The 13,757-nt window shown below is 42.9% G+C and overlaps 1 protein-coding gene across 2 annotated transcripts in view; it reads left to right on the top strand.

The window, feature by feature from the left end:
• Positions 1-13,757, top strand: part of TRPM3 (transient receptor potential cation channel subfamily M member 3) — a 529,690-nt gene that overhangs the window by 501,405 nt on the left and 14,528 nt on the right. The window lies entirely within an intron of this gene.

Raw genomic sequence — 13,757 nt, 5'->3', positions numbered from 1 at the left:
AGGGTGAACCCAGGTGCCAGTTTTCATTAGCTCTCCATCTCTTAATGGTAGATCAATGCAGAGGGAGTCTCTTGCAGGTTGTACAGGACCAAAGCTTAGCTGCCTCCAGTTCACCACCTGGGGATAGAAAGTTGGTCCCTATTTCATTTAAAGTCTTTGGGGATCTATTGGGAAAAACAGAGGTAATGAAGAGAAGGCTTACTGAGTAAGTAAATCAAGAAATCATCAGGCAAGAGCCAGAAGGATGAAGGAGAATTACTCACCTGCTTTAATAAAGCCAAAAAGGATTTCAATAAATAGCAATGCCTTATAATCATCTGATTGGATCCTGGGAGGTCCTTCTGAAGGCCCCACAGGACACGTGATCTCCCTCTACCCTTAGCTCTTTCCTCTTCTCTGCTCTCCTCTGCATTATGTAAGATAAGTCCTAGTTCACAGAACACACAGCAGGGGCAATTCTGCCCCAGGGCTTTCGCCTTAGCCTTGCTGCTGTTTCAGACACCCTTTGCCCAGATTGCTTCTTGGCCAACTCCCTCATCCAAGACTGGAGTCTGTTCCCATCTCACCTTCTCATTGCCCTTCCCAGGCACCCCCACACCCTTCCAGTCCTTCTTGCCCTGCCTTTTTATTTTCTTCCACAGAACTTAGCACCTTCTAACACACCACTTAGTTTGCTTATTATGATGTTATTATTTATTTTCTGCTCACCCATCACCACCACCATCCCTCTCCCAATGCAAGCTGAAGAAGAACAGGGATCTTAGGTGCTTCTTCCACTGGTGTATCCCAAGCACTTAGAACAATGTCTGGCACATCATAGGGGCTCCATAAATACTTGCTGAATGAATGAATCTGAGGAAATTTGGGTATGTATTATCATCATTATTATTAATATTCTTTTAATATTTTATCAGGCTCAGACACTTTAATTGACTTAATAGTATATAGATGGCAAATCTTGAACTCAAACTAAGATTAGTAGCTTGTGTCTAGTGACTTCAAAGAATAATAAGATGGGTCACTTATGGGTAGATCCCTAAATAGGAGATGTACAACAAGGTGATTATTCACAATATTTAAACCACACCAAACAGCAAAGTAGTTCTCCCATCTTGCTCCTCTCTGTGTCCCCACCCTGCTTCTCCACTTGATTGGCATCTGAGTTTTTTATTTTTAGCTGATAAAGCAAACAGTTTTATATTGAAAGCTTTATTTTAACGCACATGTGCCAGTGTTGCTCTGGGAAATAAAGTTGTTAGCCCACTGTATGAGGGTGTACTGCCACCCAACCCTTTTGTTATAATGATGTTGTTTATATCTGCCTACTGTTGGACTCCTGTTCACAACATGGCAGCACATGATGGACACTGCATTCCGAGCTCCCAAAGCAGTGGAGGTTTTTGTAGAACATACACTGACTGTGATCTGGATTCTTTGCTGTTTGAGGAGCAGGCGCTGAAGTGTGAAAAGCTTACATTTTTAGCAGTAAACAGAGACAAGAGGGCAGAGGGCCCTTAAAGTAAAGAGAGAGAGATGGCTGGGAGAACAGAGCCTGGGGTCTGGAGAGCAGAGAGGGGAGGAGAGGCCCCCAGAGGGAAGCAGGAAGCATGCCAGCAGACAGCCAGGAGCATGAGCTCTGGGCACAAATGGATTTCCTGCGTTATCTGTGGCTCACCAGGGGATTTGTAAATAATGTCAGCAGGAATTTGTGTTTGCACATAAACACTTTCCTGAATAGTAGGGGCCACATTGATTGTTTCCCTTAATGTCACATAACTCCGGGGATGATCCAATGGGAGTTGGTGGGAGCTGTGGATTTTTTTCTATGCAGCTGGTACAGCCTGGTGTCCCTGATGTACCAGAGGTGTGCACAGCCTGGCTCACTGGACTGATCCCTCTCAGCCCAAAGAGCCCTGATGTCAGGCTGCTGGTTTCCTTTCATGAGACACTCCCTCTCGAAGAAAGTCCTAGTTCTTCCCTCTTCAGACAGCCAGCAGGACAGATGCAGGGGTTTCTGAAAAATTATCCAGTCCCTTTTTAAATAAAAATAAGAAGCATATTCCTTAACGTAAGGCACGATGGCTCAGGTGGAAAGGACCTACTGAAGGAAAACTTCCACAGTGAAGGCAGTGAGAAGGAAGCCTCGATCCCTGAACCGGGGATAGAAGGGATGCCTGTTGGCGCTCTGAAGGGTATGTTCTTGCAACATGAAGAGTTGTGATGAGAAAGTCACCGACAGGAGTTACAGTGAAGCTGGACATGGCACAAAATCTAAGAGTAAATAATTTGACTTTTTCTCTGGATGTTTTCAGTTTTGGTTTGAAGGAGAAAAAAAAAAAGCTTATCTAATCTTATTTTGCTTAGGCAAATATCAAAGGGAATGAGATGAGGAGCCAGTAAAATTGCAAGTTAAGCACTTTTTATTTCCATCCATCCAAGCCCTCCCTGAGCCCCCTTCTCCCTTCTCACTGGCCTCCTCCCTAATTGCCGTGAGTTCCTAGCATACTGGATCTTTGCCTGCTTTGATGGCACTACCAGCCTGAGAAGCTGATTCTGACTACGATATTAATGGCTTTGTCTTCAACTAGAGAAATGTTGCTTGCAAGGAAAAAAAAAACTCAAACTAGATTAAATAAAGATTGACTGTAAGTGTCTGAGAGGAAACCTCAAAAACATTCAAAGACAGGAAACAAAGCATGACGTAAACTGACTGGAAATGAAGCTGGAAGTGGTTTGGGGAAGCCAAAATCTGAAGCCATGACCACTCATCTGCTTTTCTCTCTACTTCTCTCCAGGCTCAGCCAATTAATCATCTCTCCCATTCTCTCTTGCTCTCTAGCTCTCTCTCTGCTTTCCTTCTTCCCTGCCTTCCCCTCTCCTCTCCTCTCTCAGATGGCTTGCTTTACTTTTAAATGACCGAACTTGGTCTGAATCTATATGATCTTTCAATTAATTTAATGCCTGCCATCATCTAACTAAAGTCACTGCACCTCAGTTTAATCTCTAAACACCAAGTCTGATTAGCCATTGGTCAGTCAATGAATTCGTTTCTTGCTCCTTGAGCAATGAAAGGACTCGGGCCTGAATTGAAGGGGTAGGGTGAAGAAACTAGGAAAGGGCTTAGTCAACCTGAGAAACTAGGATTGTCTCTTCCAGTTGTGAGCAGAGCAAGGGAATGGAGCATGTTTATCAGGTATCTATTGACAATAGATATTGATATTATCTGTTGATGATGTTGTAGGACAAACCACCCCAGAAGGCAGTGGCTTAAAGCTGTAAGCATTTATTGAGCTCAGGAGCCTTAGGCTGGCTGGATGGTTCTTTTGACTGGGCTCAGTCATGGGCCAGGGAGTCAGCTGGCTGTCAGCTGACCCAGAACAACCTCAGCTCACACAGCAGGAATGGCTGGGGCAGCGGTTCATGTGTTTCATTCTCTAGCAGGCTAGCTCAGGCATGTTCCTGGTGGCGATGGCTAAAGTGAAAAGGTGGGAACAAAAACCCACCTTGTTTTTTTCCAAGGTTCTATATGGGTCACATTTGCTAACATTCCAGTGGCCAAAGAAGCTTACATAGCCAAACTCAGAATCAAGGGGCCAGGAAATAGATCCTACATGTTTAGCGAGAGAAAATATCAAATCACAGGGCACAGAAGGCTGGTCACAGAGAGAGAAATTGGAGCTATTAATGCAATTACTGTGCTACATCATGGCAACAAACTCGTATGTACAACAGGGTAGTATGGATACACATCCTTTCCCAGCAAGCTTTGTACAGGATCTTGCTGACATTAATTCTTTTTTTTTTTTGTCTTTTTTTTGCCATTTCTTGGGCCGCTCCCTCGGCATATGGAGGTTCCCAGGCTAGGGGTCTAATCGGAGCCGGAGCCGTAGCCGCCGGCCTACACCAAAGCCACAGCAACTCGGGATCCCGAGCCGTGTCTGTGACCTACACCACAGCTCATGGCAACGCCGGATCCTTAACCCACTGAGCAAGGCCAGGGATCGAACCCGCAACCTCATGGTTCCTAATTGGATGCATTAACCACTGCTCCATGACGGGAACTCCAATTCTTGATCCCAAATTATAAACCACTGAGGTTGTAATTTTGAATTCCTCTCAAATAACAGCAAATAGATGACAAGTTTGTCTCTAGGTAAAGCTGGAAATAAGGATTAGCAAGAACCAAGATAACAGGGAATTGAATGTTCTCCCTTCTTCCCCTCCCCCACTCACAATTCACACACAACATATTCAAGCTTATAACATCCTGCTTTCTGATTCACTGGATTAAAACCAAAGGTTTATTAATCTAATTGTGCTTCCTAAATAAGTCAAAGTCGAGTGTGTACAACCCTAACCCTGAAGAGTTAGAGGCTCTGTCATTGGTGACTTTTTCCCTCTCAGTGGTGGCTGAGTTCTATATTTTGTAGTAGGGGCTAGTTTGTTGACTTTTCTGATAGGAATGAGAAGAAAATAGCTTTTACAAGTGGCCTGTAGTTCACTCATGAGATAGATAATCCAGTCTGGGGTTTGTTCTGGCTTTCTGCTCCTCTTCATAGATTAATAGAGTGATAAAATGTCAGGACTAGATGGAGCTTAGAGATCATTCATCGTTTCTCAACCTTTGGTCACATAAACTAGTCAGTGCTTTTTAATATCTGTCTACTCTTTAATACTTTTAGTTAAATTGGCTCATTTTTAAGACCTAAATTTATTTTTAAAAACTTATCTCATGGCCAGAAGTTGAAAAGTCAGCATGATTTGATGTAATAGACAATGACCATAAAATAAACAGAATGAAAACACCACATGATTAGGAAATTCTGTCCAGATGCTTGAGCCTTCAGCCTGCTCAGTCTTTACTAAAAAGGATGTTTAGCAAATGCTAAGGAAGTGTTCAAGAAATGTTATCCTCAAACTGACACATTCCCTCTGATGAAGTCAGGAAGATGGAAAAGAGGCTTGAAAAGGTCATCACTTTCTCAGTCTCCAATTCAGTGCTATTTAATGCCCTGTACCTGTATCCTACAGCCATCTTGGTCTTCCTGAGCTGTATGGGTACCACACTGTAGGGAATATCTATAGTCCAAGACCCTCCATTCACAGATGGAAGAACTGAAGCCTCCTCTCATTCTTTTGTCATGGTTGTCTTTGTACCATGTCACTACTAGTTTGCATTTGCCCATCATTTAGGATGGGGGAAGGGAAAAGAGATGAACCCCAAAAGGAGTAAAAAGTAGAGCTGGTGGGTGGTGCTTTGACTACAAAGTTGCAGCCTACCTGGTTTTCAATTACCTCTGCTCTTCCTGACCTCCACTTCTAGAGGACGATGGCTATAGCCTATTAAAAGAAACAGAAAGGTGGCCCCCTAACTTCCATAAAGAAGACTTCTGTTTGGATCTACTGCTAAGACTTTTAGATCAGGAACCTTCTAGATGGATATAAACGGAGGCATCTCCAGTTCTCTTTCCAAGGAAAGCTTTGGGTCAGGAAAAAGACCCCCAACGCAGAACTACCTAAATCTAAATTCCTTGGAGTAAGCCATATGGACTGTGCTAATGACATTCTAAGTCCTCTATGGTAAAGTGTATGGATTTCCAAAATGAGATGGAGAAATCCTCTTTGTCTCCTTACCTTTTCAAGATGGATTTTTAGTTGAAAATACTTTCTTCAGGAAAAAAAAATTGGATAAATGTAGTCATCCACCTAAATTCTTTATTCCATTGCCTGTGATTTGAAATAAGCTATTGAGACATTTCCTCAGCCAAGTGAGGAAGAGAGACTCTTCATGAAGTACGCTTCTTCTTCATATTTTTTAAGCTGCTCATTATGTCAAATATCGGTGTTTCATTTTTACTTTCTCATGCTTTTTGGAAAGAGCATAGCATGTGTATTAAGAAAAATGAATGTTTCTTTCCCCATGTCCTACAGAACAAAATCAAATGGGCAAGTATCTTAACCTCTGGGACATGGGTGCTTACACCTGATATCTATTAGATGAATCAAACTTCTTTCTCCACGCTTTAAATTTTAGCATTCCATACATTTGTTACCTGATCTGAAAAGCTCTGGCTGTTATTCCTATTGATGGAAACAAGAAAAATTTAGATGTCTCTTAGTCTGTCTTTACATTTGTTCATAATTGAGATTCCTCTCAACCTCATGTTGACTCTTTCTTCAGAGGAACACAGGAAAGAGATGTTATAGTTGAGCGGGTTTGCATGGACATCCTGACTCTGTTCTTACTGTCTTTGAAATGCTGGCAGAGATACTAAAGCTTTCTCAGCCTCACGTCTTCATCTTTAAATGGAGCAATAAAATCTATCATGTCAAAGCGTTATAAAGATTAAAATAAAGTGATACATAAAGCTCATAGCACAGAGCCTTACACCGAAGCATGCAGTACGTCATCACTAGCATTACCACATTGTAAAGACCATCTACGATGGAGAGGTGTACATATAGGCTTTGGGGTCAGAGAAGGGAAGGGCCCATTTCTGATTCATTCATAATTCCATCTCGAGAACCAGTTCCCACTGGCACATAGCAGGAACTCATTATCTTGAGGATGGATGAATGAGTGGTTCTGGCATTATCCCTTATTAGCTGTGTGGTTTCGGGTTAGGGGTGAACCTCAGTGCATGTTTCTACAACTGTGAAACAAGGATAATACATTTCTTATGGAGCTCCTGGCAAGTGTACATGCAAGGGATGATGTGAAGTACCCAGCACAGAGACTGGCACATGCTCTACTTTCCATAGATGTTTATTACAAATCTCTACTGTCCTTTGCTTTTGAAGATCCCAAATAGAGAATTGGGATCAGCAGTTCCTGTAGAAGTATCAATTTAAAAAACTATCCTTTAAAACGGGCAGTGGGCAGTGTCCAGGAGTACAGGATGTATATGGGTGGCCCTTCATCAAAAATGTCAGGGTCCAAAAGAGCAGGATGTCTAATTTGACCCTTTTTGGTTCCTAGGAAACTTCAAGGTTGTATAGGTCATGCATAGGCCAGGCTATATGAGCATAAGGAGGATGATGAAAAGTGGCATATATCTTTCACCAAGATCTCATTTTTGAAGGAACTATGAGAAAGATTCCGTCTCTTGTGTCAACTTCACTTGATTGGTTGTGCTTTGGGGAGTTTTGTCTTAGAAAAAATTTGAAACCTACAACCTGATGGAAAAGAATCGTGATTGATTAGCCATGTCTGCCATGAGTTTAAGATATGGTGTGATGGTTGGTGTGCTGTGGAGATTTACATAACAGCATTCAGAAGGGAGATTTGCTAAAGCCTTTCCCAATGGCCAGGCATATTCCTTTGCAAGTTAATGGCAAAACTTGGCAATTGCAAAAACAAATAACCAAATATCTATTTTTCCCTCTTCCAGCTTTTTGCTCTTACAGGAACCATCTCATACTAGCGGGGTTTGGTGGCACTCAAGATCTTCAAGTAGACAGGAAAACAGTGTACCCAGTGAAACTGATCACATGTAACCCTGACAGATATGCCTGACACGCAAGTCAAATGTACAGTGTGTGATATTCCTACCTGCATTCATTAGGCAGATATTTATTGAGTATCTACTATGTGCCAAGCAATGTTATAGCTGCTGTTTCTTTAGCAAACAAAATGGACAAAATCCATTTTCCCCATGAAGCTGACATTCTAGTGAGGGATTCTGTTGGCCCTTATTTTAGTTATCATAAAAATTTATTTATGATAAAAATTCCATCTGTTGGAAGGCTTCTATATAGAACATGTACAGAAAAGGGGGGACTATTTTACTATCATCTGCATAATTTGGCTTGATTATGACTCCACAACCTATCATTGTTCTGTAACCCAATCATCCATCCTGTTTCTACTTGTTAAGGCACTTCTAGCTTTCTGCCTTGTGATATGTCAGTGTGACCCACATAAATAAACCATAGAGAATCTGAATTTCCAAAAGTTTGATCCTAATTTGGTCATAATTGCATAGATGTAGCCTTCCCACTCTGTACCTGCACCCCTACCCTGGGGCTTCTTTGGCCTAATCTATCTATGGTCAGTTTCTAGAATAAGGTTGTCTTCATTTTAGGAGTAGCTGGATGTGTCCAGATGCTTGGCTAGAGTTTCCCAAGTGTGCTTATCCAATTTACTTGATAATAAATGAAATCTGTGTCATTAGTTTCTGAGTTAGAGACCACAGTTGGACAATTGAGCTTTGATCAGTGTAGATTTTTTAAGCTGTTCTCTGCTTGGGGAAATAAAAGAGCAACAGATTTCTTAAGCTGTTCTCTGCTTGGCTCCTGAAACCCCCAAACTGTGATTCAACCTTGAAATCATGTCAGATTTCACATTCCCAGTTGCCCCTTCCAATCTTTTCTTGCTACCCCAAATCTCCAAATGCAGCCTCTCAGGAATGTTATATACAAAATATCAATGTCTTTAATTACTGTGGACAGGGGACAGGGGAGGCAAGGGTGATTGTATTAGCCAGGACTCAACTGCAAGTGATAGAAACCCAATTCAAATTGACCTAAAGAAGAAAGGAATTGTATGGTTCATATAACTGAAGAGTGCTGGTTTTAGGCATGGCTGAATCAGGAATCTGCTTCTCTTCTCTGTGATGGAGTCATTCATGGGCTGGCACTCTTCACTTGGTAGGTAAATTTATATTGCATTGTAAAAAGACAGCTTCTCTTTAATTAGAGTTCCAGCAAAAGTTACAAGGTTATGTTTATTGGCTTTGCTTGGTCAGGCTAGGGTCATCTGTTCATCCCTGAACCAGTCACTGCAATCAGGGTATAAAATATACTGATTAATCTCCTAAGTATGGAGTTGGAGATCATTTCACCCAAATCTTATGGATTAAGAGTGGGTGAGAGACAGTTCCCCAAACGGACAGCAGGATACACTTACCAGAGGAAGAGGAAATATACACTGTGCAGGTGGAACCAGCGAACATCTACTAGAGACATTTTCAACTGACACCAACAAAGAGGGAGGTGACAATATGTCACCTGGCATGAAGGTACTAGTGATTATACATTTACTTCTTGCAAGAGTGTTGGAAGGGAAAGCTCTTGTGTCAAGTTCCAAAACAAGGAAAGGGAAAGCCCAACAGCAGCTGCCAGCCCACATGCTCCTAAATATCCATCCATGTCCCTTCTTGGATTTGCATGCCCTGAAGAATTTCCCCGGCAACAAGAACCCCCACATACTGCATTGTACCATTTGACAATCCACATCACTTACCCCCATCCTAAAATGTGCTGCTTGTTAGATCTTAAAGGTACCTAGTTCATCTTCATCAGTGGTAGACATCTGTAAGGTTGAGTCATTGCACTTTCTCATACAGATAAATACTTTGAGCAAGGACATGGCTAGGAGCCATTACAAAGCAATGTTTTGTGCTAACTGCTGCATATAATGTTCACTGCCCCTTTGCTGATATTACCAAATGATGGCTGTTTCTTAATGATTCACTTTCATTATCATTATCACTGTCACAAAGATCATCTAATTCATTTATACCATACTTGTTGCTGTAGATTCTAGATGATGGTCCTCAAGCTTGGTCCTGACTACCAGCCTGCTCCGTGTGACCCCGGCTAGAGGTGCAGCAGCAGTTCTGCTGTGCTACTTCAGAACCCCCAGCAGAGCTCACCCACCCCACCCCACCCCACCCAATAATGCAGTGTTCCCTTTCTATGCCCTCTACTTAACTGTGGGTTCCTTAGCAACACATACTGTCCCTTTAAAACCCAGCATTTTCTATATCCAGCATATTATAACCAATCAACACATGTTTGTAGAATAAGTGCTGTGCTTAAGTGATTGCAAAACAAAGAGGAATAAGACATAGTCCCTAACCTTGAGAAGCTTCAAGTCTATTAATTACAAAAACAACTATACCAGTGGTGACACCAACTAATATTAAGTGCTATGTGCTAGATACTGAGCTATGTGCTTTGCATGCATAATCTCATTTAATGATCTTGGTGCCCTCCCCCCATGTTATATACTATAGATGAGGAGGCTGAAGTTCATGAAATATTCTAACATCACATCATTTGAAAATGGTGGAATCAGGATTTGAATCCAGATCTGCCTAATTATAGTGCATATAAATAATACTGCCAATAAAATAATACTGCCTCTATAAAGGCAGGATGAATAAAAGATGGGGGAAGGTGGAATAAATTAATACCCAAATAATTAGCAGGGAGTTCCCAGAGCAAATCATGAAATCACATCAAATATTGTATAAACATAATAAGCTGGTCCAATTTTTTAACTAGTAGGGAAACCAAGAAGAGATCTAGAGATATGTTAATGACACTCTCTGAACACCCGTGAAAGTGCTCATGGGCCACTTGAAATCATCAAGCACCTACTGTTCTTGTTTTTTCTCTAGACTGGAAGAAGACCATAGTGGAGGAAGCATCTGCATCTTCACTAAATATGGGATCAAAAATTGGATGAGCTTTGCCCCTCACAAGTTTATTTTGCATTCTCCCAGAACTTAAAGAGAAATCTCGGAATAACACTGTGAAATGGAGACCAGGGACCACATCTGTAGAAACTGTGTACACTTTACACCTTACCCTAAGCAATTCTTTCTGCTGCTCATTGTCTGCTTCCCCAAAGGGATCTGACCATAAGCCCAAAGAAGGGCAGCACAGGAGAGCCCCAAGGGAAATCAAGCTTGTGGGGAGGTGGAGCAGCTTTGCTAAGGAGGGAAAAGCAGAGTGAGCTATTCTATGAGCCTATGGCCAAGGGGCATCTGATTAAAAATGGACACCTGCTTGCCAATCCCAAGGGTGGAATTTCAGTGACTGCATAGAGTTAGAACTGTTCATCATAAAGAGACTTTGCAGAGCTATGATGACTGCTAGTGCTCAACAGTCAAATTATGTTTAATGATCTCCCTTACTCACTCAACATGTAATTTTCATGGATGGATGTTTGTGGATATGCTGTGTGTATGCATTGAGCCAGGTAATGAGAAACCATGAAGATAAATGTTCCCACTGGCATTCTTTTGTGGGACCCAGAGACCAGTAAATTGGCTATATGGAAACAGTATTAAGAAGCCCCCGAAAAAGACAAGCAAAGGGAGATCTGGGATTATAAGGAAGACAGGATTACTGAAGAAAATTAGTAAAAGAAAATATTATTCATGGGATTGGTTAAAGATAGTAAGGCTTTATTTAAAGGGGGCTACTGCCATGAGTTCTGTAATAGGAGAAAGAGATGGAGCCCTCCTACACCCCCCCAAAAAAGGAAATGTATATCCAGGAACAGGCTGTGGGTCAGTGAATAGAAATTCAATAAGAGGAAACATCAGGAGTAAGAAGGTTCTGTCTAATCTGACATAACGGAGTCTTACTGAGGACAGGCCAGAGTGATCAGACTTCAGAAGGAGGTTGGGGGAGAATGAGGAACCTGATCAGATACTGATGGTGATCAGATATTGAGGGTGGGGATTCTGGCTAACCTGACTGAGCAGGATTCTTGCTAAAATTGGACAATACAGAGACAAACATGAAAGTCTACAAATTGAGGCCTCGTTGAACATGAGCTCAGAAGAACCTGAGTGGAGTTTGATTAGACAGAGGATCTCTGTCAATACCTATACCAGTACTGGCTGGAATGGGGCAGGAAGTTAGCAGAAAGCTTAAGTGAGGAGTTCCCATCGTGGCGCAGTGGTTAGCGAATCCGACTAGGAACCATGAGGTTGCGGGTTCGATCCTGCCCTTGCTCAGTGGGTTAAGGATCCGGCATTGCCGTGAGCTGTGGTGTAGGTTGCAGACGCAGCTCAGATCCCGCGTTGCTGTGGCTCTGGCGTAGGGAACCTCCATATGCCGCGGGAGTGGTCCAAGAAATAGCGAAAAGACAAAAAAGAAAAAAGAAAAGAAAGAAAAGAAAAGAAAAAGCTTAAGTGAGCCCTGAAAAGTGAATAGGATTCACCCAGACGAAGCATTGGAGTGGGAGCAAGGTGTCCCAGACGGGCCTTTTGGAAGCAAAAGAAGAAGCAGGCTTAAAATCAGGAAGTAAGCGTGACATTTCTAGAACTGCAGGAAACTTGGTGCTTTGTGCTTAGGAGAGGTGGGACATGGCAAGAGATGGTATGGGGCCAGCCATGCTCAGAATTTGAACTTCATCCTAGAGCCTGTGGGGCCCTCTGTCCTTGGGTATTCCTTTCAAAGGAGGAAATGATCAGAACCTCTTACAGGGCTGTCTTGGGTGGGTAGTGCTATAACTGCCAACAGCAAAAAAGTTGCCAGCTCTCTGAGAACAACAAATTCCATCAACACCTGATCATCTTGTAGGCAGATCCAAAGGAATCACTTTGGTCATCTTCTTCTGGCCATAAAAACAGTCCTGGTATCCTGATATTATTAAAATCCTCATAAGTTGAGAAGATGGATTTTTGGACTTGAGAGCATGTCTAAAATTACATAGCTTTTCCAGACTGATTCTAGCTCCATAGATTCACCTTAGTGGCACCTGGAAATTGCCTGGGAAATTTTAAAAGAAGTATCAATGCTTGGGCCACCCTCAAAGATTCTGGCTCAGTTGTCTGGGGCAGGGCTGGGCATGGGCAGTTATTAGGGCTCCTCGGGCGATCCTCTGTGCAGTCAGGGCTTAGAACCCTGACGGAGCACACAGCCTAGCTCTGTTGACTCCTGAGAAGGAAATGGACTTCACTTGTCATTCTCCAACTCCTTTAGCTGAGATTCTTGGTCAGCTTTTGCGTACCTTCCCCAGCAGATCTTCAGAAGCTGCCCATGGCAACAGCTGAGACCTCTTCATGCCCCAGCCCCTTTTACAAATAGATGCAAGAGGACTCTGTTCTAAAGCCAATATCAGACAGCTGGAGAGGGAGGGCGACTTCCCCTGTTCCTGGCACTTGAGGGCATCGTCTCACTCCCTCTGCCGTGTTGTCCTTGCAGTACTAAGGAGCTTTGTCAAGCATTTGTTTTTCCCCTGGGCTTACCAGGCAACTCCAAGCAGGCCTCATCAGCACATTACTCACGTGCACCCAAAGTCCCACGCATCACCTTCCTCCTCACCCCCACCTCCAGATCTTTTATTTTTCTCTATTTGCCCATTTAGTCAATGCAGTTTGGTTTTGTTCCCTGTGCCCTGAGAAGCACATTTTTGGAATGGAAATGCCGCTGGAAAAAAAGCAGGTGGCTCCAGGCTCGAGAGTCCTGGCTTATCGCCTCTCAATGCCCTCCCCGTGAAATGCCATCCATCAGAACCCTGAGAGACAGTCCCCCTAAATACTTCCCAAGGTGCCACCCCTGTTCCTTTCTTTTCACACTAAGACAGCAAATCATTAACGCAGAGCCCCTGGGTTGTTTCTTGCGGCAATTAACAGCTGCCCCGGTGTTAATTCCCAATCAATAGCCCTGGAAGCTGAAGCTGCTGCTCTTACAGCTGTCGGCTTCTGGCCTCCACAGCACATTTTGAAAGTAACTGGATGGGGCCTGAGACTCTGCTTCTCAGGCACTCTGGGGAAAGCCCTCACTCGCCAGGCTTCCTGGGAACATCAAGAGCCAGCAGGAGGCTCCACCCATCTCTTTTGACTGACAGGACCACCTCCTCTCTGCAGTAGCAGCCCCTAGGGATATTCATGAAGCTTTCATTTTTCTATTTTGTCTTTTCTGGAATTTTTGTTTGTTTATTTGCTTTGAGATGACTGTATTTTTCCGTCATCTGAAAAAAAATCCTCTCATTCAAATCAGTCTTCTTATAA

Source organism: Phacochoerus africanus, chromosome 2 (genome assembly GCF_016906955.1).
Source record: "Phacochoerus africanus isolate WHEZ1 chromosome 2, ROS_Pafr_v1, whole genome shotgun sequence".
Taxonomy (NCBI): Eukaryota; Metazoa; Chordata; class Mammalia; order Artiodactyla; family Suidae; genus Phacochoerus; species Phacochoerus africanus.
This window is presented reverse-complemented; position numbering and strand designations above follow the sequence as displayed.